This window comes from Heteronotia binoei, chromosome 1, assembly GCF_032191835.1.
Source record: "Heteronotia binoei isolate CCM8104 ecotype False Entrance Well chromosome 1, APGP_CSIRO_Hbin_v1, whole genome shotgun sequence".
Classification (NCBI taxonomy): domain Eukaryota; kingdom Metazoa; phylum Chordata; class Lepidosauria; order Squamata; family Gekkonidae; genus Heteronotia; species Heteronotia binoei.
In genome coordinates, this window is record NC_083223.1 from 228,048,036 (window position 1) to 228,060,909 (window position 12,874).

The 12,874-nt window shown below is 43.0% G+C and overlaps 1 protein-coding gene across 1 annotated transcript in view; it reads right to left on the reverse strand.

The window, feature by feature from the left end:
• Window positions 1–12,874, reverse strand: part of FSHR (follicle stimulating hormone receptor) — a 176,347-nt gene that overhangs the window by 95,697 nt on the left and 67,776 nt on the right. The gene's annotated exons all lie outside the window — the stretch shown is intronic.

Genomic DNA, 12,874 nt, shown 5'->3' on the forward strand with positions numbered 1-12,874 from the left:
TATAAAAGCCACAGAATAAATGTCAGAGGTTTGAGAGCCACAAGACATGAATGACAGATGCAGGAAGGAAGGAAGGAAGGAAGGAAGGAAGGAAGGAAGGAAGGAAGGAAGGAAGGAAGGAAGGAAGGAAGGAAATAGATGGGAAGGGGGAGGGAGATGTGGAAAGAAAGCAATTTTAAATGCATTCTGCAAGCTGCTGGCTGGCTTGACTTGAAGAAGTTATTTAAAAAGAGAAACGCCTTTACCAAGCTGGCCAAAGGGCAGTGGGGGCTTCAAGAGCCACACAATGGCTGATAATAGACGGACATTTTGGGGAGGTTGGGAGGAGTCCCAAATCACGATGGCTCAAAAAGAGCCATCCTGAAACCTCACTCCCCCGCAAGCCATTCCCATCCCATCCACAGGGCGACATGGACATGCTCAGACAGCCATTGTGCACCATTCCTGTCCCCATACATTTTCAGTAGTCATGCACATGCACACATGAACACTGAACAGTTTTAATTTTAAAAACTGATGTGACTTGGGACAACTTGGTGGTTTGACACCGCCAAGGCGCCTCGCTTGCGCCCTTCTGCTTCCAGACATCAAGGAGACGACTGGCGTGCAGCTCAAAAATTTGCTACCACTTTGGATGTGGTAGCTTTTTCAGTCGCACTGTAGAGCCTTGAGGACGGGGTGAGTATGGGACAAGGATGGGCTGGAGATGTTTGCATATGGAGGGATTTTTTGGGTCAATTTCAGAGGCATCTTTGAGTTGGCCCAAAGTGCCGGTCTGTTAGCAATCAATAATGTGTGAAAGAGACACACGTGGCTCCCGAGCCACACTTTGGCCACCCCTACGCTATACCATGCTGCTTTCCCTTCGAAGAAACATATACAAGGCTTTTAAGAGAAAATTGTTGTTTTTATTTTTTTTACATTTGGGCATAAATTAGGAGTGCTGAAATGAATGGCATCTCTTTGTAGAAAAGCTAGTTTCTTGCTGCCACTGGGAAACTCAACCTAGGGCAAGGTTATGCAGACAGCAGTGGGTCCAGCTCACAGTTCTTTGGGATATGTTAATGAGCTGTGGTTCAGGATAAGATACAGAGGGAACCAAGCCTGTGGTCATAAGGCAAGAGATGGCAGGGCTAGCCCCTCCCACTCACAGAATAGAAGAGTTCTCAATACTGCGAAGGCAAATTTCAGGGGATTTTGTGGTTAAAAACCATAGAGACTAGGGAAAATTCCTAAGTCATCGTTATGGAGGACAACTAAATTTCTTGAGGATAGGAAATTGGGTCTGGAGGTGAGGAATCCCCTGCCACACAGAGGCAATTGGGAAGTCTATGCAATGGTGTTACAAGATCAAAAAATCTTGCTAAATCAGACCAATGGTATATCTAACACAGCATTCTGCTTCTCACAGTGGCAAACCAGAAGCTCTGAAAGATCCAGGGCTTTTGAGCAGGAATGCACAGAAATGCATTTCCGGCTGACTTGGCACCAGGGGTGTGACCTAAAATGCAAATGAGTTCCTGCTGGGCTTTTTCTACAAAAATGCCCTGTGTGAAGTAATGGTGACATCAGGGAGTGTGGCCTAATATGCAAATAAGTTCCTGTTGGGCTTTTTCTACCAAAAAAGTCCTGGAAAGACCCATAGAACAGGCACAGAGGTCAAAGTCTCCTGCTGGTATTCAGCAACTGGTATCCTGAGGCACACTGCAACCAAACATGGAACTCCCATTAAGCTACAATAGTCATTATTTATTGCTTGACTTTCCCTCCATGTATTTGTTCAACCCTGATTCAAAGCCATCTATACTAGTAGTCAACACTAAGGCCAATTTCACACTCACCTTACACCGTTGTCACGTTCGTCTTCTCAGCGCGGCTTCCTTCCGATTTCACACTATCTGCCCCAAGGCTGCAACAAGCGTCAGCGTTTTTGCGCAGCAAACAGAAACTGCTAAAAACCAGTTTCTGTTTGCTACGCAAAAACACGATGCTTGCTGCAGCCCCAGGGCAGATAGTGTGAAATTGGAAGGAAGCCGTGCTGAGAAGACGAACGTGAGAGCGGCGTAAGGTGAATGCGAAATCTGTCTAAGTCTTGTGGCAACATGACTATACCCCTCTACTTTCGCCCATATAAACAAATGATCGCAGTACACTTCTACTGGAAATGAGAGAATTTCTCTCCTTCTGTTTCACTACTGCACTAGCATTTCACTCTATTCCACTCCTCTTTAATTTAAGTTCAGCTAAGAGACTTTTAAAAATATATTATTAAGGAAGACATAAAAAAAGAATACAAACATTGATATTAAAAATGCACCCCTGAGTCTAAGAGACTTTTAAAAATTATTTACTGAACTGGAACATATGCATTATCTTATATTATATACCATGGTGTATTATATACCATCAGATAAGCACTTCTGTAGAGAAATGCCACCAATATCTACAGCCAGGGCTTTTTTTGTAGCAGGAACTCCTTTGCATATTAGGCCACACACCCCTGATGTAGCCAATCCTCTAAGAGCTTACAGGGCTGTTAATACACAGCCTACTGTAAACTCCAGGAGGATTGGCTACATTAGGGGTGTGTAGCCTAATATGCAAAGGAGTTCCTGCTTCAAAAAAAGCCCTGCTTTGCTGTAAACTTGATGCTCCTTTCAGGCGCCATTGTTTGGTTGCATCTCAGCAAGTACTGCATTTGGACCAGAGACACTAAGTTATAATCCCTGCTAAGTGAACAATTACTGGGGGGTCTCCCTGTTCAACTCCTTAGACTAGCCCACATCTGAGAGCTGTTGTACATAAGAATAAAAACCTCATAGCCTTCTTTGGAAGAATTGCCATCAGTTTGGGTTTCTGTCATTTTTATTGCTCTCATTGATCATTCTTGGTGTAGTGTAGTTTGGTGTAGTGGTTAAGAGGGGTGGGCTCTAATCTGGAAAACTGCATTTAATTCCCCACTTCTCCACATGCAGTCAAGCTTGGGTGACCTTGGCTCAGTCACAGAGTGCACACAAGAGATTTGGCCCAACCTAACCATGCATTTCCTCCAAGTTTAATGTGTGTGATCACACGCACATCTGCCCCCGAGTCCATCTGTCCTTACCGCATTTTAGGATCTCTAAAGCACATTCAGGGCATGCTTCTCAGCTGTCTGAACAGCTGGGGCACACAAGTGCAGGAGCAGTCTGAATGCTCCTCTTGCGTATGCATGGCCCATGCCTCTCCCAGCAGGTTGGGGGCTGTGTGATTGCCATGGCACACTTCAAAGAGCATCACATTTTCAGTATAATCCCACCCACAGTTCTCTCAAGAGCAGTTCTTGAAACAGTTCTCTCAGCCATACCCACCTCACAGGTTGTCTGTTGTGGGGAGAGGAAGGGAAGGGGATTGTAAGCCACTCTGAGACTCCAAATGAAGGGCAGGGTACAGATCCAACTCTCCCTTCTCCCCTTTTTTATGTAAATACCATTTTAAAATCCTCTACTTGGCATTTTAACATTATTTTATGTGATGTTAATGCAAAAAAAAAAAAAGATTGAAAATAAGTCAATTTTAAAGGGGAATTTTGGCATAGAAACTGGTGCAATTTTTTAAAACTTTGTTACAGGGAAGAAATAAAATTGAAATGGGGGTACTTGCCCTGAACTGGATAGCTTTTAAAACACAGTTGTATACATAGAAAAAAGTGCTACAGATACACTAGGAACACCTGACATACCAATAGATGCATGAGCAGATGCGCCACTATGGGAACTGGGAAAAGTTCCAGTGGGCCAGCTGCCGGGGAGGTGGGGGGGTAGTTTTCCTCACTTTCATTAAGTGACTGCACTTATAATTTGGCAGTTTAAGAAATAGCAACCATAGCAGGGTGACTTTGAGTCATATGAAAGTTTTTTTGGGGGGCGGTTCTTGGGTTCAGAAATGAATAGGCTCCATTTATGAACAATATTTTGCTCTGTTAATGTCAAAAGTTTTGAAACAAACAAGTCAGGAAAGCTGCTTTTTGGCAGCAGCTGTGAGTTATTGGCAGCAACAACAAAAGGATCAGCTTCATTTTGTTATTTCTACAAGGAACTGTAATAGTAGCACAATGGTCAAGGTCTCTCCCCACTGATTGTCCTTGGTGAGAAGAAAACAGACTACCAGGTGCTTGATTTGCTGATCAGAAGAGTGATGGAAGGGGGAAAAGGCAGTTTTAAAAACCTGCAACCTTGCATTACTCTTGCTTCAATAAGGCAGAATGTTACCATCAGTGCTCCCATTAGTCCACAGTCACTGAGAGTTAAAGCAAATGTCAGAACTGAACCCTAGGAAAACTAGAGCTATAGTTATCTACATGCAATGGGATACTTTTCCAGCCTCCACCATTGACTGTGGATCTGAATCGGCATTCTTTTTGAATAAATGTTATGGTCAGAAAGAGGAGGTGGGCTGGAGTTCCTAGGTAGTAGATTCTGATCCAGTGGGCAATGACAGTGCAAACCTCTCAAGATTTGCTAGCGCTACTGCTAGACAGTTAAAATAGATATTGATCTGGTCCACTGGTTTCCAGTTGACCATTTAACTATCTGTACCATTTCTGCCATTAATAATAGGAAGATTTTTTGCTGCTGCAATGTGCAAAAATATTTTTAACGGGAAAAAAAGCATAAAAGGCTGTTCTCTATTGCCTAAGAGAAAATGCATATTCAGAGTTATGAAAATTCAGCAGTATGCTTATTGGCCTCAAGACAGAGAGGGAGTTATGCATAATCTTGAGTAATGCAAATGAAGAGTGTAACACACAAATTGTTGCTCTTTGAAAGTACACCCTTGTGAATGTGAGACCACACCAATGAGATGTGCTTCACTGTTCATTTCAATATTTGGGTCAGAGACATGGTACTCCTGAGGATGTTTATGAATGCACATTTTTTGCCCAGCTGAATAAAAGAGACAAGGTTTGACCATGATGGCTGCTTAAAGCAGTATAAGAAAGAACAGTATAAAGTGGAGAGTGTGGTTGGTTAAATTCTGTAACAACCCTTAAGAACATTAAGGTAAGTTTCCATTGAGTGACAATTATCACAGAAGAGACATAGAACACATATCAGTCTAGCTGTTATAACAAAATTGTCAATTCCTGATTTCTGGCACTTTCCCCTTGTAAATCACTCTTCCTATTTTGCTTTTGTGAGCACTATTTAAATTTGTTGTTAGTGTGCACTTGGATACACTAGTGTTCCTATCTATGAGGGTTCAGTAATCCTCCCCCAGTCTCTAGAGATGTTGTGTGAATGAATCAGAGACCGATTTCTCACTAGCATTGCTCAGCCCCCAGGCTTGTTTTCCCCTGGCACAAGCGATCAATTTTCCTCCAGTTGCTCCATGGGAGCATTTTGACACAGGGCTCCTTCCAATTCCCTGCACAACATTGTAATCCTTAAAAGACAGCATCACAAAACCATGCGGGAAACTGGAGGGGGGCCCATGTCAAAATGTGCCCACAAAGCAACTGGTGGGAAATCGATTACTTGTGCTGGTGGAAACAGAAGCCTGGGGGCAGGAATAGATAGTGAGAAATCACTATCTATCTGTCTGTCTGTCTGTCTGTCTGATTTATATCCCGCTCTCCCCTGACAGGCTCAGGGTGGCTAACAAGAGTTTAAAAACATTAGCTATTAACAAACATATCATATTAAAAATTAAATATATAATAAAACATTTCCATTTCTGAACCAGTTTCTGAACCATAATCTGAACCAGTTTAATTGATTTCACATTCAAGAAGGAGATGGACAAGTCTCTAGGCTGGGTGAAGGCAGGACTTTGGGCTGTTCTAGAGTTTGCAACCTCCAGGTAGTGGTTGGAGATCTCCTGGGATTACAACTGATCTCCAGGCAAGAGAGATCAGTTCACCTGGGGAAAATAACTGCTTTGGAAACTGGGCTCTATGGAATTATAATCCAGTGAAGTCCCCCTGCTCTCCAAACCTCGCTCTTCTCAGGCTCTACCCTCCATATTTCCAAACCAGAGGTGGCAGCCCTAGCTTCTAGACTCACTCAAGGTGACTAAAATAAGCCCAGTGAAAATAAAAAGTAAAACTGATTGCTAAATATACATGTAAACACTGTGACTCATTTTTAGAAGGGAAGAAAAAAGCTATTTTGGATTGACTGGGTAGCCCTTGTGTAAAGTACTGGGGTCGACGCAGTAAGAGACCAGAGTCGGAGAGTGATTTCAGCAAGCTTTACTTCAGGAACACCAACACAGACTGAGCTCTATTCAAACCTCCCGCTCCTTTATACAATTCTTGCCCCCTTCTGATTGGACCTTAACTATGTACATGGATTGGCTATTTACAGAGGCCTAAGGGCCTATCAGGGTACAGTATGAGCCTAGATGTTGATTGGCTACTTATGTTTCAATCCTTCCCCTGATTGGGCACGCTTAGGCCTTCTCTGGAACCCTGGTGTGGAGTACAAGCTTGGCTTGTTCAGCTTCCCTCCAAAAGTAACAGTTCTCCATTTGAACCTAGGACACAACACCTTGAATATTTTTGCAATTGAGCCATACTTTGTGTGGTGAAACACATTTAGTCTTGTTCACTGTCTTGTGCACTTCCTTTGCAATACATTTTCCAACACTGCTCAGATACAAAAACTAATTAAAATATCCCTGTTACCATATCAAAGATCATTGCCTGAGCTGTCTTCCCTACTGCTGGATGTCCTAAGAACATAAGAAAAGTCCTGCTAGGTCACAACAAGGGACCAGCAACCAGTTTCCCACAGTGATCTCCCTGATTTGGCTTAGTGTATCAACGCTCATTCTAGATGTGTGTGCATATGTATGTATTTAGAACCATAGAATCATAGAGTTGGAAGGGACCTCTGGGGTCATTTAGTCCAACCCCCTGCACAATGCAGGAAACCCACAAATACCTACCCCAAATTTACAGGATCTTCATCGCTGTCAGATGGCCATCTAGCCTCTGTTTAAAAACCTTCAAGGAAGGAGAGCCCACCACTTCCCGAGGAAGCCTGTTCCACTGAGGAATTCTCTAACTGTCAGGAAGTTCTTCCTGATGTTGAGTCGGAAACTCTTTTGATTTAATTTCAACCCATTGGTTCTGGTCCTGCCTTCCGGGGCCACAGAAAATAATTCCACACCATCATCTATATGACAGCCCTTCAAGTACTTGAAGATGATCATATCACCTCTCAGCCGCCTCCTCTCCAGGCTAAACATCCCCAGCTCCTTCAACCTTTCCTCACAGGACTTGGCCTCCAGACCCCTTACCATCTTCGTCGCTCTCCTCTGGACCCGTTCCAGTTTGTCTATATCCTTCTTAAAATGTGGTGCCCAAAACTGAACACAATACTCCAGATACGTCTTACCAGAGCAGAGCAGAGTAAAGTGATACCATCACATCATGTGATCTGGACACTATACTTCTGTTGATACAGCCCAAAGCTGCATTTGCCTTTTTAGCCACCGCATCACACTGTTGACTCATGTTCAGCATATGATCCACTAAGACCCCTAGATCCTTTTCGCACATACTACTGCTAAGACAAGTCTCTCCCATCCTATAACCATGCATGGGATTTTTCCTACCGAATTGCAGAACTTTACATTTATCCCTGTTAAAATTCATTTTATTGGTTTTAGCCCAGTTTTCCAGCCTGTCAAGGTCATCCTGTATCCTGTTTCTGTCTTCTACGGTATTTGCAACCCCTCCCAATTAGTATCATTGGCAAATTTAATAAGCATTCCCTCTATTCCTTCATCCAAATCATTGATAAAGATGTTGAATAAAACAGGTCCCAAGACAGATCCTTGAGGCACTCCACTTGTCACTCCTCTCCAAGAGGATGAGGAACCATTCACAAGCACTCTTTGGGTGTGATCTGTCAACCAGTTACAGATCCAGCTAATGGTAACAGGATCCAAACCACATTTTACCAACTTGTCAACAAGGATAGTATGTGTAACCTTATCAAAAGCCTTACTGAAATCAAGATAAACGACGTCTACAGCATTCCCCTGATCCAGCAAGGTACTCACTTTCTCAAAAAAAGAGATCAGGTTAGTCTGACATGACTTGTTCTTGAGAAAACCATGCTGGCTCTTAGTAATCACATCCATTCTTTCTAAATGTTCCAGGACCGACTGTTTGATAATTTGTTCTAAAACTTTTCCAGGTATAGACATTAAGCTGACGGGTCGGTCAGTAGTTACCCGGATCCTCTTTTTTCCCCTTCTTGAAGTTAGGGACAACATTTGTCCGCCTCCAATCTTCCGGCATGTCTCCTGTTCTCCAAGAATTCTCAAAAATAATAGCCAGAGGCTCAGAAATTACATTCGCAAGCTCTTTTAGAACCCTTGGATGCAGTTCATCTGGCCCTGAGGACTTAGTTTAATTTTAAAAAGCTAGGTGTTTATGTACTACCCCTATGCTATTTGTGACCACAGTGCCCAAATACATTTAGTCTTGGTTACTATTTGTACATTATCTACTCTGGGATATTTTTATGTATTATATATTGTACAATGAGGACTACTTAGTTCAGTGGCTTTCAATCTAGAGGCTAGATTCAACATCTAAAGTTTTAAATTTGTTATTTTAAGTGTTCCTTATAATAAATTAATTCATTTTGTTTAATCCGTTTTTATATTGTTTATTTATTTATTTATTTATTATATGACTTGTATCCCGCCCTTCCCATAAAAATGGCTCAGGGCGGCTTGAGCAGAGTTCTGCTCAAACTCTGATTTACCTAATTCAGTTTTGGGGTTGGGTCCCCCCCCCCCCCCCTTTTAAAGGTATGTTCCCTGGGAAGTTCACAATAAGGCATGAAAACATCCGCCTTCCTTCATATTTACATCCTTGAAACTGATACTGAGACGTATACTGCTTCCAAGTCTGGAGAATTCATTCAGTCAACATGGATAATAGACACTGATGCACCTCTCCATAGTTAATTTGCTTAATCCCCTTGTAAAGTAATCTAAGTCAGTGTCCACCCTGACCTGGACATTAGCCCAACCTTGTCAGATCTTGGAGGCAAGGTCCACCTTGGCTAGAATTTGTATGGGAGACCTCCATGGAATACCAGAGTTGTGATGTGGAGGCAGGCAATAGCAAACCACCTCTGAACGTCTCTTGCCTTGAAAATCCTATGCGATTGCCATGTCAGCTGTGACTTGACAGCACTTTCCACCACCACCAAATTAGTGGCCAGGAGAGAATGTCGTGTGGGATAGCCTGATCTCAACAGATCTTGGTTCTAAGCAGAGTCAGTACTTGGATGAGAGACCACGAAGGAAGGCTCTGCAGAGGAAGGCACTGGCAAAGCACCTCTGCTTTTCATTTGCCTTTAAAGCCCCTTGCAAGGGTTGCCCTAAGTCAGCTGTGGCCAGATGGCACTATACACACAAACACAAGTTAATGTCCATCACTACATCCTATGGCAGTGAATTTCATAAGCTACATATGTTTTGCATGAAGAGAGATTTTATTTTCTCTCTGGGTATACTTTCCATCAATTTTATGATGGACACTGAGTTTTAATCACTTTCCCCATTTCTCTGCACCATGCATAGTTTTATAAATCTCTATTATGCCCTCTGCTCAGTCATCCTAGTAGTCTAGTCTGTCTATAGTATCCCATACTAATTACTTTGCAGTATCCTGTTCTCCACTGATTTAGAAGCCAAAATGGTGTTTGTTCTCTTCTTACAGATACATTTGAAAAATATAATTATCTAACAATATGCTATCACAGTTCAAAATATACCTTAGCATCTGCAGTATGTGAAATGGCCGGCTGTGCACAGCATGGGGCCTTTAAGTGTTCAAGCAAATGAATCAACAGTCATGCAGTCTCCATGACAAGATGCATCTGTACCCCATTCAGGGATGGAAGTGTGAGAGATTTGGGAAGGGTGCACACTCTAAAGAATAACAGCTCTAGCACCCAACTTTTTAAAAGACACTCTCCAAAAGACAAAAATACACACAGTAATTTACCAGAACAGATACAAGGAAATGGGGGTTTCCCCAGTGAATAGGGTGAAAGTAAATGGGCAACATACACACACCTATTTTTCTACAAGTTTTTCATGCTAGGAACCTACCAATACTACTTTATTGCTGCAAAAAAATAAATACATTGGTGATTGCAATATAAGGACACATCTATAAGTGCAATCACATGAGCAGTTTGGCCCAACATAGACACCCTTCCCCTCTGGAACAAATGGGCGTGATCAAAAGTGTAGATTTGGCTCCCATGCTCCACTCATCCCGATCTTGTGCTAAAATCTCCCATACAGATTAAATAGCCACCGGCAAATTCTGGTGACTACCACGGCAAAGCACTTCCATAGCAGGTTTCTGGGCGTCTAGTTGCCTGTGTACACCATGGAAATGCATGAATGGTGTGATTGTTCCACTCTGTTTCTGATGCATTCTTTAAAAAAAAAAACACACACTCTGATGTGTGGTTCAAAATGTGGCCAGGAGCAAGTGTGCACTTGTCTGCTTCTGTGCATGCACTGTGGGTCTTAAAAAACAAACAAACATCAACCCAGCCATTAGCAGTGCATTAGCAATACCACGGCCTTCAACACTAAGATGCTAGCTTTGGGGGTGCTGTCTGATTGACAGAAACCACCCCAAACTCGTGGCTTATTTAAAGCCGAGATACTGCCACAGCAACCTGCCCATCTGACTGCACCCTATGTCTTGCAAATGTGGTTAAGCAAACAGAGAACTGTGAGCAGAATCTGTGCCTACAGATTCACTAGAACAAAGTAAAAATGAAGTGGTAGAATGAAATGCACTGGTTCCAACTTCAAGTGGAGGGGCACATTCTAAATTGCTTCCCTAGGTAAAAAAGCAAAAAAAAAAAAAAACCCCAACTAATAGAAAGTAGAAAACTTGTATGGGGAGCAGGGTAGACTGAAATAGAATATTGTTTTCCTTTGTTGAGCTAGCTTAAAAATAAATAACAGGGACCATTCAAGAACAGTGTGCTGCACCTGCATACAACAAATCCATTCCATGAAGTTCTGGATTCTTCCCCATGTAGCCACGTGTGTAAAACTCCAGGGTTTTATCTGAAGGACTTTTTGCAAAAATATGAAAATTTCAGATTCCTTCATGAAGCAAGTTCGCAGTAAGAGAATGATTGGGAAAAGGTACTGAAGGACTGAAAAGAGGGTGGATTCCATTTTAATGATGTGTGGAAGGGCTTTTCTCAGTTTGTTTCCCCTGACAGATTGTTGGCTGCTCTTTCTCTGGCAGTGTTGACAGGAATGTGGAGAGGAAAAGAGAACAGAAAAAGTGAGACCGCTTTACCACCATTTTAAATAGGGTTGCCATTGTCCCACTCTCCCATTGGCACTTAATGAGGAGTGGAGGTGAAATGAGGGGGTGAAACAGCAGTCTTCCACTGCCATGATGTCACTTCTGGCTATGTAGCCAGAAATGGCACCACTGTGTTACAGGAAGCTGGAGGATTCACCCCAAACATTATGGTTTTAATATGTAGTTTGGGATTAATTTTAAAGTGTCCTGCAGAGCAATAGAAAAAAGTAAGAGACCAGTAGTGCCTTAAAGATTAACAAAATTTGTGGTAGGGTATGCACTTTCACGAGTCACTGCTCATTTCTTCAGGTGAGCAGTGACTCACAAAAGCTCATACCCTACCACAAATTTTGTTAGCTGTTAAGGTGCTACTGGACTCTTAATCTCTTTTACTGCTGCAGACAGCTGAACATGGCTACCCATCTTGATTTATCAGCACAGCAATGTCTTCTCTTCCGGCATAGGAAGATAGCTGTTAAAGTCCTGTCCCCACCAGTCTCCCAGAGGTTGCCAGTAGCCCTAATTTTAAACTTGATAAGGTACCAAATACGACTGGGCCCGCTACTGACTAAAGAAGAAAGGAAGAGGAATATTGATCAGGAGTGGGGCAGCTATATAGCATGCTGGAAGTTTGTTGAAATGAATTATGGGCTTGCTGTGCAAGGAAGAGGAGCAGTGTGGAAGGAGCCAGGCTACAAGGATTCTGTATCCATACAAGAATCAATGATGAGGTGATGTCACTTCTAGGAAATCCTGGAAATGTCATTGTATTAGTCCAAGAATCACTGGAAACTCCATGGTAAAACCCAAGAGTGGACTGATATCTCTTCCAGGTTTCCCCAGGAAGAAATATCATGCTATCAGCCCAATGGCCATTTTAAAAAAAGTTCAGCAGTGGGAAACAAAAGCTGGGGGGCAGGGGATTCCCAGTCCTTGGTGGGGCCCTGGCAACCTTGGCCTAGATCAGCACCGGCACATTCATTAGGCAGCCTGAGGCGGCTATCTGGAGCACAGCTCTGGGGAGAGGGCACTGGTTTGGCTCTCCTGCCTGTTCTTGCCTTTGAGGTGAGGGAAATATGGGGCTTCCAGCCTCAATGTGCACCCTCGCCTTCATTCCATCACTCACGTCTTTGCTTCCAAGCACAGAGGCAAGGGATGGAGAGCTGGCACGCGCGCACATGCACTGAGCCTGGAAACTCCATGGTGGCTGTTGCCGAGCTCACCCTCACTGAGGAGGCAAGTGGTAGCTAGTGTGGCTGGCCTGGGACGACAGCCTTGCTTAGGCTTTCTAGTGCCGGTGCTGGCCTAGCTTCTCTTGGGTCAGATGAAAAAGTAGCATTTGACTACTTCTGAAAATAGTGCGTAACTATATAGGTTCTATCAAACACACTCCTGGAAAATGCTTCAAGACACAACAGTCTGTAAGAATGAAAAAGTGAGGAGATAGAGGCTCACATATCTTGTTTCCATGGAAGTGCAACATTTCCCCCAAGATGTTTACCTTTGCAGATCTTT